Below are 12,915 nucleotides of genomic sequence, written 5' to 3' on the forward strand. Positions count from 1 at the left end.
AAATAATTAGAAAACAGTAAGCTATTTTGTATAATTGCACTGAAATAGCGCTACTGTGAGAGAATTTAAATTGAACTGATTGTCTTTTTAATGCAAACAGCTTTCTTTTATAGATTGCACCCTACCATTTTAAATATAAATATTTTGTTCTTATTTTTCGAGAGAGATTTGATCACTTGTTTTAATTTACTTAGCACAGACAAAGGCTTTTGGGACTGGATTTTTTAATTTTCATTAAGAACCATAACTATAAAGAGAACTATATTGGTGTCTACACCAAAGCACTATAACATTAAATACACACACTGCAGTTTTGCTGTCTGTTGCTTTAAATTGCCATTTAAAATCAGGGAGATTCTGATAGGCTATCACTGTATTTATTGTTCACCAGCTGAAAAAAAAAAAAAATCGTTCTGAAAGTGCTTCCATCAATGTCATTCCTCTTTGTCGTTTTACAAATGTTACGCTACACTGTAAATTTTCGTTTTACAGTGTAGTGTTGACTTTCCTTTTCAGAATGATTATTAAAATTGTATAGATATTGTCATTATTATAGTTATCATCCTTGGAGTGAACAGCCCTTAACTCATCACAAAAGACATGCAGGACACTAGACATCTAAAAGAAAACTATAGCTGCTATCGGCCTTGTTGCCTTAATCAATGGGAATCAATTTCTGTTTTGTGTTTCTTTCCCATTTGATGTGATAGACAGTTTAATAGATCCCAATGAAAAAAAAAAAAAAAAATCCCGCTAAATCAAATGTAAACCTTTTACATTTATTTATTTATATATATATATATATATATATATATATATATATTTTTTTTTTTTTTTTTTTTTTTTCAGTTTGGTAAACTCCAATGAAGCAAATAGCATTTAGGATGGCTGTGTGGATCATGTGCTGAAAGCCACTGTAGGGGCTCAGATCTTTCAAAATAAAATAGGCTTTTATTATTTATTATTTTTCTTCTTCTTTGCCTGTTCAGAGTTAGATGGAAGTTTAGAATTTTTGTTGCATGCATTTTGGTACAGAGGAAAATAATTAGAAAACAGAAATACATTTTGCATAATTGCACTGAAATAGCGCTACTGTGATAGATATTATAGATATTATAATATCTGTGATAGATATTATAGATATTGTCATCATTATAGTTATCCTTGGAGTGAACGGCCCTTAACTCATCACAAAAGACATGCAGGACACTGGACATCTAAAAGAAAACTCGTTCAGGACATGCAGGACACTGGATGCAGTATATAAAATAAAATAAGAGTTAAATGGAAGTTTAGAATTTTTTTGATGCATGCATTTGGTTGACCAGAATGCACTGGAATTCTGGGTGATAGTGTTTGATGTGATTCATCATGTTTGTAGTGTTCCCAACATACTTTACTTTCGCTTTATAAAGCTTGCATATTGCATAAGACTTATCAAGGGAAGCTCCTCCTTCCCCTAGAGATTCTAAAACCTAAATTCAAATGTTTGCTCTCATTGATAATGGGGCAGGATGTATTTTTTATTATTCCTTCAAATGCCGCTGCACTTCAAGCGCATGGCGTGAGGTGTGTGTCTTTTAAACTGTCCGAATGCTGCCTTGCTCTCGCATTTGACTTCAGCCTTTTTTTTTTGGGGGGGGGGGGGATTTTGTGAAATGTGAACAACATTAACTAGTTTTATTGTAAATTAAAAAAAAGTCAACAAATTTACCCTCAATACAGACACTGCATCTATTGCATTTCCCTCGGAAACTCAGGGCTTAAAGAAAGTTCAGAGTTTCCCACTCGTAATTAGAACATTGTGGGGTCAGCTCTTAAAATATGATCTTTATAACATGACTTGAATTCACCAATAGTATGAATATATTAATTATATATTTTAACGGTGACCATTATCTTATGACCATTCTTACTCAATTGATTCTGATGCGCTTGTTTGATTGTGTGAGCAAGTGTGGTAGTCATCATGCAACCTCACAAGAAGCAGAACATGAGTGTCCGCTGTCTTACTCTGGCGCATTCATGGGGCTCTCTAAGCTCTATTGATCACCAGGTGTTTCTTCACTCATTCTTTCATAGTCAGTAAGCTTGCATCGCTCTCTCTTAATTTGCTTCTTAAAGCTGGTACAAAGCTTGTCTTGTTCTCTGACACCAAACTCCTACCACTAACGGCCCTCCCTCACATCCGGGCTGCTTCTTCACGGGTGGCTCTGGGTTTCTTTTCATACTGAATCAAGTGTTATTGAGTTTCTGGCCCTGTACACACATACAATCTACTTCTATTCTATAGCTCGCTGCCATTTGATTTTTTTCCTCCCCAACAGCCACAGAGTGGGCCTGTAATGAACAAAGGATTACCTGCCGCCCAACCTGTAAACTGACCTCATTACACCCTCATGACATGCTCAACGGGGTCACCCCTCAATGGCTAAGCCCCATTCACATGAAAAGGTCTAGAGCACAGCTTTTCAGACCTCCCAAGTAGCTCAGCACAATCCTGCTGTCTTTACCTGAACACCAAAGTAAAATTCCTTTTCCTTCTAAAGCCAGACAATTAAAACCACTGGGGCATAAGGGGGATTTTGGTCATCTCCAGAGTAAAGGCCGTTGCTTCTGTGGAATCAGCCTATAGGCATTGCTTGATCTTTTAGATTATGAATGATAAAGGTCAGACCGTTCCCAGATCTGGCCCTATGAACTGCATTGGCATTTAAGGTTATGAATGGAACCTCGCTGTTCTTCTTAGTGATTGACTTCCATTGGTGGTTGATTGCTGGCACCTGTCTGATATAATGGCCTATGTTGTGTGGCCATTATTTGAATGTAATAAGGTTTAACTGAGCTTGGCGAGTCTTAAGCCCTATTCGGATGGGACTGGTTTAACATGGAGAGCTGGGGTAAAGTAATAATTACCAGAGCTTCTCTGTGATTTTTGCCCTGTCCGAAAGTGCCATCTCAGTAATCATTACGGACATCGTCAGTTAAGATTTCGCCGACTTTTACCTTCAGTAAAAAGGTCTGGAAAAATTACCTCAAGTAATACTAATCCCGTGCGAATAGACCCGCTGTAAATATGTCCGTGAATATTTCGGCATAGTTTACCGCGGTTTTTCAAGTATGGAGACGCTTGAAAAAGCATTCAGTTGCGTTCTAGATGCTGGGACAAGTCTGTGGCAAAACTCAATTGTTTTCCACATACCATACAGATCAGAAAGAAGATCGAAAGCACTTGTTAGAGGCATGAAACATCTTTTAGGGTCGAGTTACCTCTCCCATTTCTGCTAGTTTTACTGATATATCTTATCCTGTGCGGATTGGCCATTAATATTACAGATGTCCTGTGGTAAAATGACATTACTCTGTCTACCCTTGTAAAGTTAATCCCGACTAAAAAGGGCTTTAGCCAGAACTCATGAAGTTACAGATTTTCAAGTCATCCAAGAGTTTTTGGAGGGTCATCTGAGATTGTTTGTGAACATTTTTACTAATATAATCGTGGATGTATTTCCTTAAAGTAAGGTATAAGTAATACCATTATGAGCGGACACTATTATTATTATTATTATTATTATTATTGGCTATTTAATAATTAACGCTCATTTACCCTGACAGTCACTGTATACAACAATGGACTCACGCTGTACATTATAATGTTGTGATTCCTAAATGAAACTAAATCAATTTTAGTTTTTAGCGTTTTATTTATTCTATGTACTCATTCTATTTATTGTAATATATATGTTAGATGTTAGAATAAAATTAAATAAAATATTCATTTCAGTTGAGAATGGAATTATACATACAGTAAAACAATTATTTGTTATCAGCCATAAGATTAAAATTAGGTTTGTCTTATCAGCATCGGTGCATCCCTACAAGCCTTTATTGTGAAATAACATTATGTAAAGCATTAAAGCATTTAAAGTGATTTGAACCCTTTTCACAGACTGTGATGATGCATTTCCACAGTTACTAACATCACAACACCTTTGTGTGTTATAATTTCAGAAAACTAGATACCAATGCTTTGTGGGTGTTTCTAACACAGCAGCTGAGGGAGTGATTGCAAACTTGATGTCTTTCTCTCTTCTGACCAGCATAATCAATCTCTTATGGAAAGTCATGGAAACGCTATCCTGGATTTTTTTTTTAAATATCATATCCTGAATATGTTTGTTGTAGTTTCCATTCACCACTATAGAAGTTCACCCAACTGTAATGACTTCTGCTTCTGAGAACCCTGGAAATATTAAAAGGGTCCATTTTCTATGACAAAGGCTGTAGCACCTCCTGGATGTGCACAAACATATCTTTTATCACTCAGACAGTCTGACTGTTCCTGATAGTTTCATAGTCTGCCATCTTCATCCCTCGCTCTGGACCAGACAGTTGACAGCTCGCTGGCTTTTCTGTCATGACACAGTGCTGGAAAACCAGAGGTTGTGGCAGGGGCCATGACATCACCCCCATCAGGCCTGATTGGAGCGGCCCATATGCCTTTAATACAGCACCAGATGTGGAGCGGCTAAGGGCTCCCATCTCTTCTCCTCCCATCTCATCTGCTGCCTACAACCCATCCCCTCTCATTGCTAGCTGTATCATTCCAGGTCATGTTTATTGCCCACTAGCAAAGACGAAAAAACTTCAGTGTGTCAAATACTGTAATGCTCTGATGATTGGGAAGGGATGATTTGTATTTCAGGTGGCTTCAGTCCAGGGCCTGAGTGTGTGGGTGTGGATGGTGAATGGACGGTGGAGGATGTTTGCAGACAAGATGAAGGAATCATACAGTAAATTGTACCCTAATGCCTTGGTAGTCTAAGCAAAAGTGTTGTTAATCCATAGTGAACACTGCCCAAAATATGTCATAGTTGGTGTTTGAAATTCTGTCAAGAGATGACTAGAATGTGAAAAAAAGTCAGAGTACCCCTACTGTATATTTCATTAACCTGCATTTCATCTTTGTAGAATCCTCCAAAACCTCATTGGTCATGCCAGAACTATTTAAGGGAGATTTGGGGGTCTACAATCTGTTTTATTAATTTCAGTGATGAATTTGTCCTTAGGGATCTTTACAAAGGAACGCTGGGATACGTTTGGACTATGGATGCTCCCATATGGCAAATGTTTTGCTCAAGGCTTAATTTGTGCCAGAAAACAAGGGGGATTCAGATCCTACACCTCCGGAATTGGATCCGGCACCCATTTTAGTGGATCCCTACCACATATGCCTCTGAAGGAAATGTATGCTACAGTAAGACGTGTACCTGTTTAATGATGTAGTGCGACAATACCTGAACTAGCACTATCATCAACAATTTGTCTATTACTGTAAAGGTTTGTGCCCCCAGCCCAAACTCTTTTTCTGGGATCAAATCATAATTAACAAGTTTAAATTATTTACATAATTTACTGTTTGTGATGATGAAGAGTATAAACTATAGACTTTTGTAGCTTCTCAAGATGGCTGACACTACTGTACCACTCCTAGTCCAGTGTGAGGCCAATTACAACACTGAACAGAGGGACATTTGCTGGCAGCCCACTGGTTTTTGTGTGTTGTGGCTTGGAACGACTCCATCGCTGCCAGCGCAGTTAGTCCTACAAATCAGCAGTGCTGCCGCACAAACCGTAGCTTCATATTTTTTTTCCTCATGGATTATGAGTTCCTCCTAATGCGCAGGACAAGGCCTCACAGTCTGACATTAGGAAGATCTGGGCTCGGATGTTCTGTGTGTGTAGGAAGCAGGTTAATATAAAGTCATCAGACATCTGCTGCAATGTTGCCTTCCAATAATCTTCGTCTGCGATCTGTTGCCAGCAATTGATGACCAGATTTTTTCCCCTTCCTCTTCACTCCTCCCCCTCCCCCTCCGTCACCCCCTACTCCCCGCTACTCATGGCAGAGTTTTTCAATTTGGATTGCCATTCGTGCTGGACTTTGGTGACAGATTTCTCTGGCGCAGTGGAGGCTGGTGTAATGAGAAGTGGGCCCTGTTGAACAAGTGGCCACTGTTATCCCTCTTAAGGACATGGAATAGAACCTGCCGCTCCCGTTATTCTTCAGGGCTGACAAAAGTGTGAGACCCCGTGACTGTCTCTATCTGTCCTTCTTACATTGGCTTTTGCTCTAATCTCGGCCAATCGCTGCCCCATCACCTTACATTTAAACCCTTATCTGCCAGAGGTGCTTTCAACTTCAGCTCTTTCTCTCTCTGCTTTGAGGATGGTGCTAGATTTTGCATTAGGATGATTGTTTTTCCAGACTCAATAGACAGACAGTTGTGTATATAGTTGTATGCGTATGCTTATTTATTTAATACTTATGTTTTATCCCTTTTATGCATGATATTCACAGCAGCCATACCTTTAAAAGCCATTTTAAACTATACAGGGTATGAGGTTACATCTAAATGAAAATACTATAGGTGATTACCTTTGACCATACGCATTATACTTTATGACTGTCCTTAAAGTAAAGTAAAAAACTAAAATATTATTTTCTATCAGGATCACTCAGAATTTTATTTTGATTATATTTGACTTTGGATTTAATCATCCATCCATCCAAGGGTTGAATGAATGAATATCTATTTAATTTATTTATATTCTGGGTTCAGTACATCAACAGCATTTATGGGAATTTGAATGTTCATTTAACACAAAATTTTAATTCCACTTTATATTCCTTGTGAATGGGGTCAATCCATAATTAATGTTAACATACTCACTGTTTTAATAATATAGACACAAAAAGCAAGAACAGACACGGAAACAGAAAATAGAAAACCTTAAAACAAGTGAATAACTGATGTAAACAGCTCAAATAATACATGTTTTCCTGGAAGAATGAACCATTAATATAAGTGCTTTATAAAATTATAAGCTTTGCATTTCTGCTTTTAAATACCTAAAATATTGGCCGCATTCACAACCAATGTTAGTGCCTTAACATCCATTTTTTGCATTTTTAAATGAGGGACGAGTTCAAATAATGTTTATATTAGTCGCATTATTAAATGCTGTTGATTGAGATTAATTTATATTTGAACCCTGCATATTCCGGTTTTAAGTCCATGCTTCTTTTTTAGTTATAGTGTAAATGTATTACATCACTGAATGATTGAATCAATCCTTCCTCTGGAGTCCATAACCTCCTCAGAACACCCAGCAACACCGTCAACATTCACTGTGAGGCTGTCCACACACAACTGGTCCAATGTGGTAGTCATTTTCAGTTCTCACACTCAAACTAAAAATGAAGTCCAATCGTTTCCACGTTTCTTAAGATAACATTATGAAAGGGCGAGAGCATAGAGTGCAATAGCAATCAGAAAGGTTTTGTTTGGGGCGGTCGATGGGGATTGAATTAATGGGGTCAGAGGAGAAGGAGAATGATGTTTTAGTGCAAAGTTTGGGTTCAAATGTGGGACAGTGGCACTGCTGTGTGACTTCGCAGGTCTGGAATATTACGAGTTGTCAACGGCAATTCTTGAATGGGCAATAGACAGAGAAGTTTTTTCCCCCCTCAAAGACGCTAATGGAGGTGGAAATTGCAAGAAAAACACTTCAAACATAACAAAAAGCCCCAGAGAGCAAGGACATATAACATAAAGAGGATTTAAAGAATGAACTCAAAATTGGACTTTAGAAAGGTCCATTTTGAGAACTATATCTACATGCGGTCACTGTGATTTTGCCAAGTAAGACATGTTCCTGGATCAACAAATTTTGATATGGAACAACATTCCTGTCCGAAGATTTATTCCAAATTCTATCGCTACCCCTAACTCTACCCATTACTAATCTCTAAAATAAGAGAGAAAGGTGAACAAAATGCAGGACTGTCCCAAAATTGGGGGCATTTATGTCTGAATTAAATACTAATTTTAAGCAATCAAAAAAAAAAAAAAAATGTTTTGATTCAAACAAAGAAGACACGCATTGACACATCAGAATGTTCACCTTATAGGTTTTCATGAGCACTTTGAGTTCAGAATCTGAAATCTTTTTGCAAAACACTCATAAACGCCTGACACAGCAACACCTGTCAAACTTGTGAAATTGTCTTCTGCTGTCTCCTGGTCGTGCTCTTCATGTGAAAGATATGTTCTGTCAGGAGATAAATGGGAGGATGAGAGAGTCTAGTGACCCGTGTCAGTGGTTCTTTCTCTGCCGTGCAGCTATATGTGTGTGCAGAAGGGCACATTGACTTCAGGGTGTCCCACCCCAGGACTGACAGAACGGACAAGGGCAGTGTTGCATTTGCACTTGACTTCAAGCTCAGTCAAGCTGAACGTCGCCTCTCATCTCCACACATGCCTGTACTGTACATCCACAGTTTAATGGAGTAGGGATCATCAGGGTCAGGGCTCTAATAAGTGGATAATGGCTCTGTGTTAGGCCTAACCTCCCGTCTGCTCATTAACATGTAAGATGTTAAAGTGACATTAAGAAATGAGGAGGCTGGATCTCTCAGACACTCAAATTGAATTGAGAATGGACCTCTCATTCTCTGTGTGATTGAATTACTCATTTAGGTCATTTCTATTCCAGTGTGTTTCACAGATGTGGCCATCTGTATGATAAATGCTTTGACTTTTGGAGTGCTGAGATGAACTTTTTTAGTACAGGTTATACCCAACATATGGAAAAAGCATGGAAAGTCACCATCATAAAAATCACCATACTGTATCATATCGAAATTAAACTTAAAGGGACAGTGTACCCCAAAATTAAGCTTTTATGACTATTTAAAACAAACAAAAAATATTTTATTTTATTCATTTTATGGACAAAAGCAGTGTCACAAAGTGTCTTCTTTAATGTTCCACAGAAGAAAGAAAGTCATGCAGGTTTGAAATGACATGCGGGTGAAGAAAAAATAATAGAACATACATTTTTGAGTGATCGAAAACGATGCAAAAACAAAATTAAAGTATATATATCATAGAAGTTGCCCACATGACTTGGGTCAGTAAGTCAAATTGCTACTGTGGGGAACTTATTTGTGACCGAGTCATTTAGAGCAGTTTTGTGAACAGGAATACATGATTCCTTGAATAGATCCAAATTAATGAATCACATTACTACTTCCTTCATAAACTCACATGAATCCACCAAGATGTAGACTGCAGTTAGCTCCTGTTGTTTTTAACCTTTCATAATGCTCAAATGCATTACACTGAATGTTTTGCTTTGCTCTCTGCACTCATGTGTCTCTCTGTGTTTGTTTGAGCATTAACGTGTGAAGTGTGCATCAACAGCTCCTCCTCAGCACTTTAACTCTGTGTTACTCCGTACTGAGCTGTGTCAGCTGAGCAGGACTGGCAGTCGGAGCCTTTCGGTCAGCACCGAAGAGCCCAGCTCTTGTGGGATCAGCTGGGGGAAAAAGACTCAAACCCTGGGGCTCAGCGCTTTGGCTCGTACCCCATCGCAGTTCTCCCCAAACCTTTCTCAAGCCTCGTCTCACTCATTTGATGTTGGCTATTTAGTTCCATTCACTTTCCCTGGAACAGATCCCTCACACTCATGGGGATTGCACACACGCCTCCACCCTCTTCAACTCTTCACGATCTGGCTTATTTCGGACACTGATCCAGGCACATGGATCGAATGCTTCCAGTTGGAAAGAACCGAATAGGTGTTTTTTTCCCCCCTTTTTCTCCTTTTATCATCGTCTCTTGAATGGAAGCTTTCTTTCAAAGCTGTCTTTTTTTACAGTAATTCCCTTTAACAGAACCTCAGAGGGGGAATCGGGAATCTGACTGTCTCGTAATTCCAAATATATCCCTGGCCAGTGAAATGGTAAGACCCACAGAGCTTGTCAAATGAGGAATTCAGGTTTCATTTACACCACCAGAAACCGTGGGTCCTTAAACCATTTTACAATGTTTCAAAATGCTGTTTTAGACTGTACGGCTATGCTGAGAGATGAAAAACACTTTCCATAGATTAGAAGATTGGACTGAGAATGTGGATCCACAGTGATTATTACAATGTTTTAAGCATAATTTGTAAGCTCTTGCACAAGATCATCAAAGTCATCACTTACTCACCTTCATGTTGTCCCAAACTTAAGAGAATAACTAAAACGTGCTTTAAAATGTTCATACAAACGTTGTAAAAGTAATCCATATGAACTGAAATGTTTTATCCAATCTTTCGGAAAGAGACATGATTGCTTGTATGAAGAACAGATTTATTTCAGGCTTTTATTCACAACATTGATCTCAGTCAAATATGGAAAAGAATCTCAAACGTGCTTGCTTGACACATGAGAACCAATGGCGTTATTTGAGCTTCTACTTGATGAGCTATTATGTATTTGTGTTGATCACAGTTTATATGTGAATAAAAGCCTAAATCTGTTCATCATATAAAGCAAACTTGTTTGACCACTCGATTCATATGGATTATTTGTACCAAGAATTTTTTGAGACTTTATAAATTTGGGAAAGTTTTTGGTTGCATGAACAAAAAGGGAACAAAAATAAATCATTCATTTGTATTTCGAAGATGAGTAATGGGTTTATGGGTTTGGAATGGTATGAGGGTGAATAAATGTTGACTGAATTTTTATGCTTGGGTGAACTAACCATACATATATACAGCATATTTTTGTATAATTGTACAGCCTAAATTTACAAATGCAATTCTCTAATTTATGTGGAGTTTAGATTACAAGCAAGTTACAGTCATTTTCGTTCCAAAGTCAGCTGGCAGAAGCCCACCTCTCCCACTGCTGTAAGTACTACTCAGGTCATTAGTCCAGACAGACAGAAACATTAGCAGACACGACACACAGCTTACACTGTGATGTATTGATCCACCGTGAGGACTCTGGGCAGGAAGAAGGACTATTTGCTTTAAAGTTCAATGGCTCTCCACTACTGTTAGTGTTGTAACTGCAGGAGCAATCGATATCAGGAGAAGCCCAGTGTCACCAGATATATTCACCCACTCACATACATCATAATACCATCCTCAGACGCTCGTGTCCGTTGCGGACCCAGTCTACATTTCTTTCTCTTAGTCTCCTAAAGCATTTTTACTTTTATATTTATTTTTGGCATTGTGACTTAAGGCACGGTTTAGTGCTTTTTTGTGTATTGTAATTACACCCAGTATCCATTTCTTGCAGCTGTGATAGAGAGAAACATAGAAGAACGTGGTGTCACAATACGACTGATTAGGATGGCAAAAGGAAAGAATGTGTGTTTATCAGTAGGACATGAAGCTTCTGCCTATGACAAAAAATACTTTTTTTCTGGTTCAAGGTGTGCAGTTTTTGTCTCTGGCTGTCCATACATAATGGGCTATTGTTGGGGGGTTGTGTGAAGATATTAATGCGGTGATTGTGAGGATGGGGTGGGGGGTGTCTGTCACCTTAGAGAACAGCAAGGGCAGACTGTCCTTTCCCTGGTTCTGATGAAGGGGTCACCTAGAATTTATCACTCGACTCCAAGCCCTGTCTTGATGTGACATGGCACAATTATCGAGTCGCATATTTTTTCCAGGTCTCCCCTCTTCTTGCAGTAGCAAATACAAACAGGTATACTGTGCATCTGGAACCACACTGTATCCATTTCAAAGCTTCGCTGTATCTCATGCATTGCGTGAATCGAGCAGTATTTAGTAATACAGGTTCACGTCCGCACCAGACTCTCTCTGTAAACATTCACGATGCATAACCCGCAATGCTTTCCTTGCATTGCCAGAACATTGTCCAAACATTTGCCCTGCTTTGCAACCCATCTCACTAACTGAAGTCAGCCTAGGGTGTAATCCCTCCCTCTTTTTGTGCATATGCATACTTTATGGCTGTGCATACATTTGCATCCCATTCTTTCCTTTCTGCAGCACGCCGGCTTCAAGATCCCTCCCTGTAGCCTCCGAATGAACCTGTTTACGTCCGTACATTTCCACTGGCGTTTGAACTTGGCCCATCGATTTGTTTACGGTCAGGGTTACGGCACAGTTCCTTAAAGGGGCCTGCAATCGAACGTCAATATTTGAGTAAGAGGTCAGCGGTGAGAGCTGAAGAAACAGCATGCAAATGCAGATTGGGCAAGGGAAAGAGGAGAGGGACTAACCGACTCCGTGTTTCTGACAGGAATAGGGTAATAGAGGAAAAAACTATAGACGAGTCAAGAGGCTGCCGCATAGTGCAAGGCAACTCACACTACCTACTAAGCTCACAAGAGGGAGCTACTAGTCAATCCATTCACGTGTGTGCTTGATGAAAATCCCCATCCGCACATTAATGCACTGCAATCTGCTCGATAGAGATACATGTATGTGGAATTTAGACTTGAAAAACTTGAAAATGGACAAATTTACCATTATCAAGATTGAAACTTTGCTGTCTGACATGATGTCCCACAAGCTTTCATTAAATCACTATTCACTAATCCTATCACTATACACTATCACTATACACTAATCCTATAAAAAAAAAAAAAAAAAAAAAAAATATATATATATATATATATATATATATATATATATATATATATATATATATATATATATATATATATATATATATATATTATACAGTATGGTATTATATCGTATTATTATTAGTGTTTGGTCTTATTTTGTTTACTTACCATAGAAAATAAATTGTAAAACTGTAATATTGTGATTTATATTTACTTCAAATATGTACACAACATTCAGTTGAAATATTATTATTCCTTTTTACTTTATATGTGACATAAATATTAAGAAAAGAAAAATACTAAATTATTTACCCATTGACATTAAAGTAATTGAAAGAAATATTTTAAATATGAGTGGCATATGTGGCTAATATGTGATTGTGGATTTGATGTTTATTAAAAAGGTAATATTTTACCTTATATATATATATATATATATATATATATATATATATATACATTAATA

Source organism: Scardinius erythrophthalmus, assembly GCF_964197995.2.
Source record: "Scardinius erythrophthalmus genome assembly, chromosome: 5".
Lineage (NCBI taxonomy): Eukaryota > Metazoa > Chordata > Actinopteri > Cypriniformes > Leuciscidae > Scardinius > Scardinius erythrophthalmus.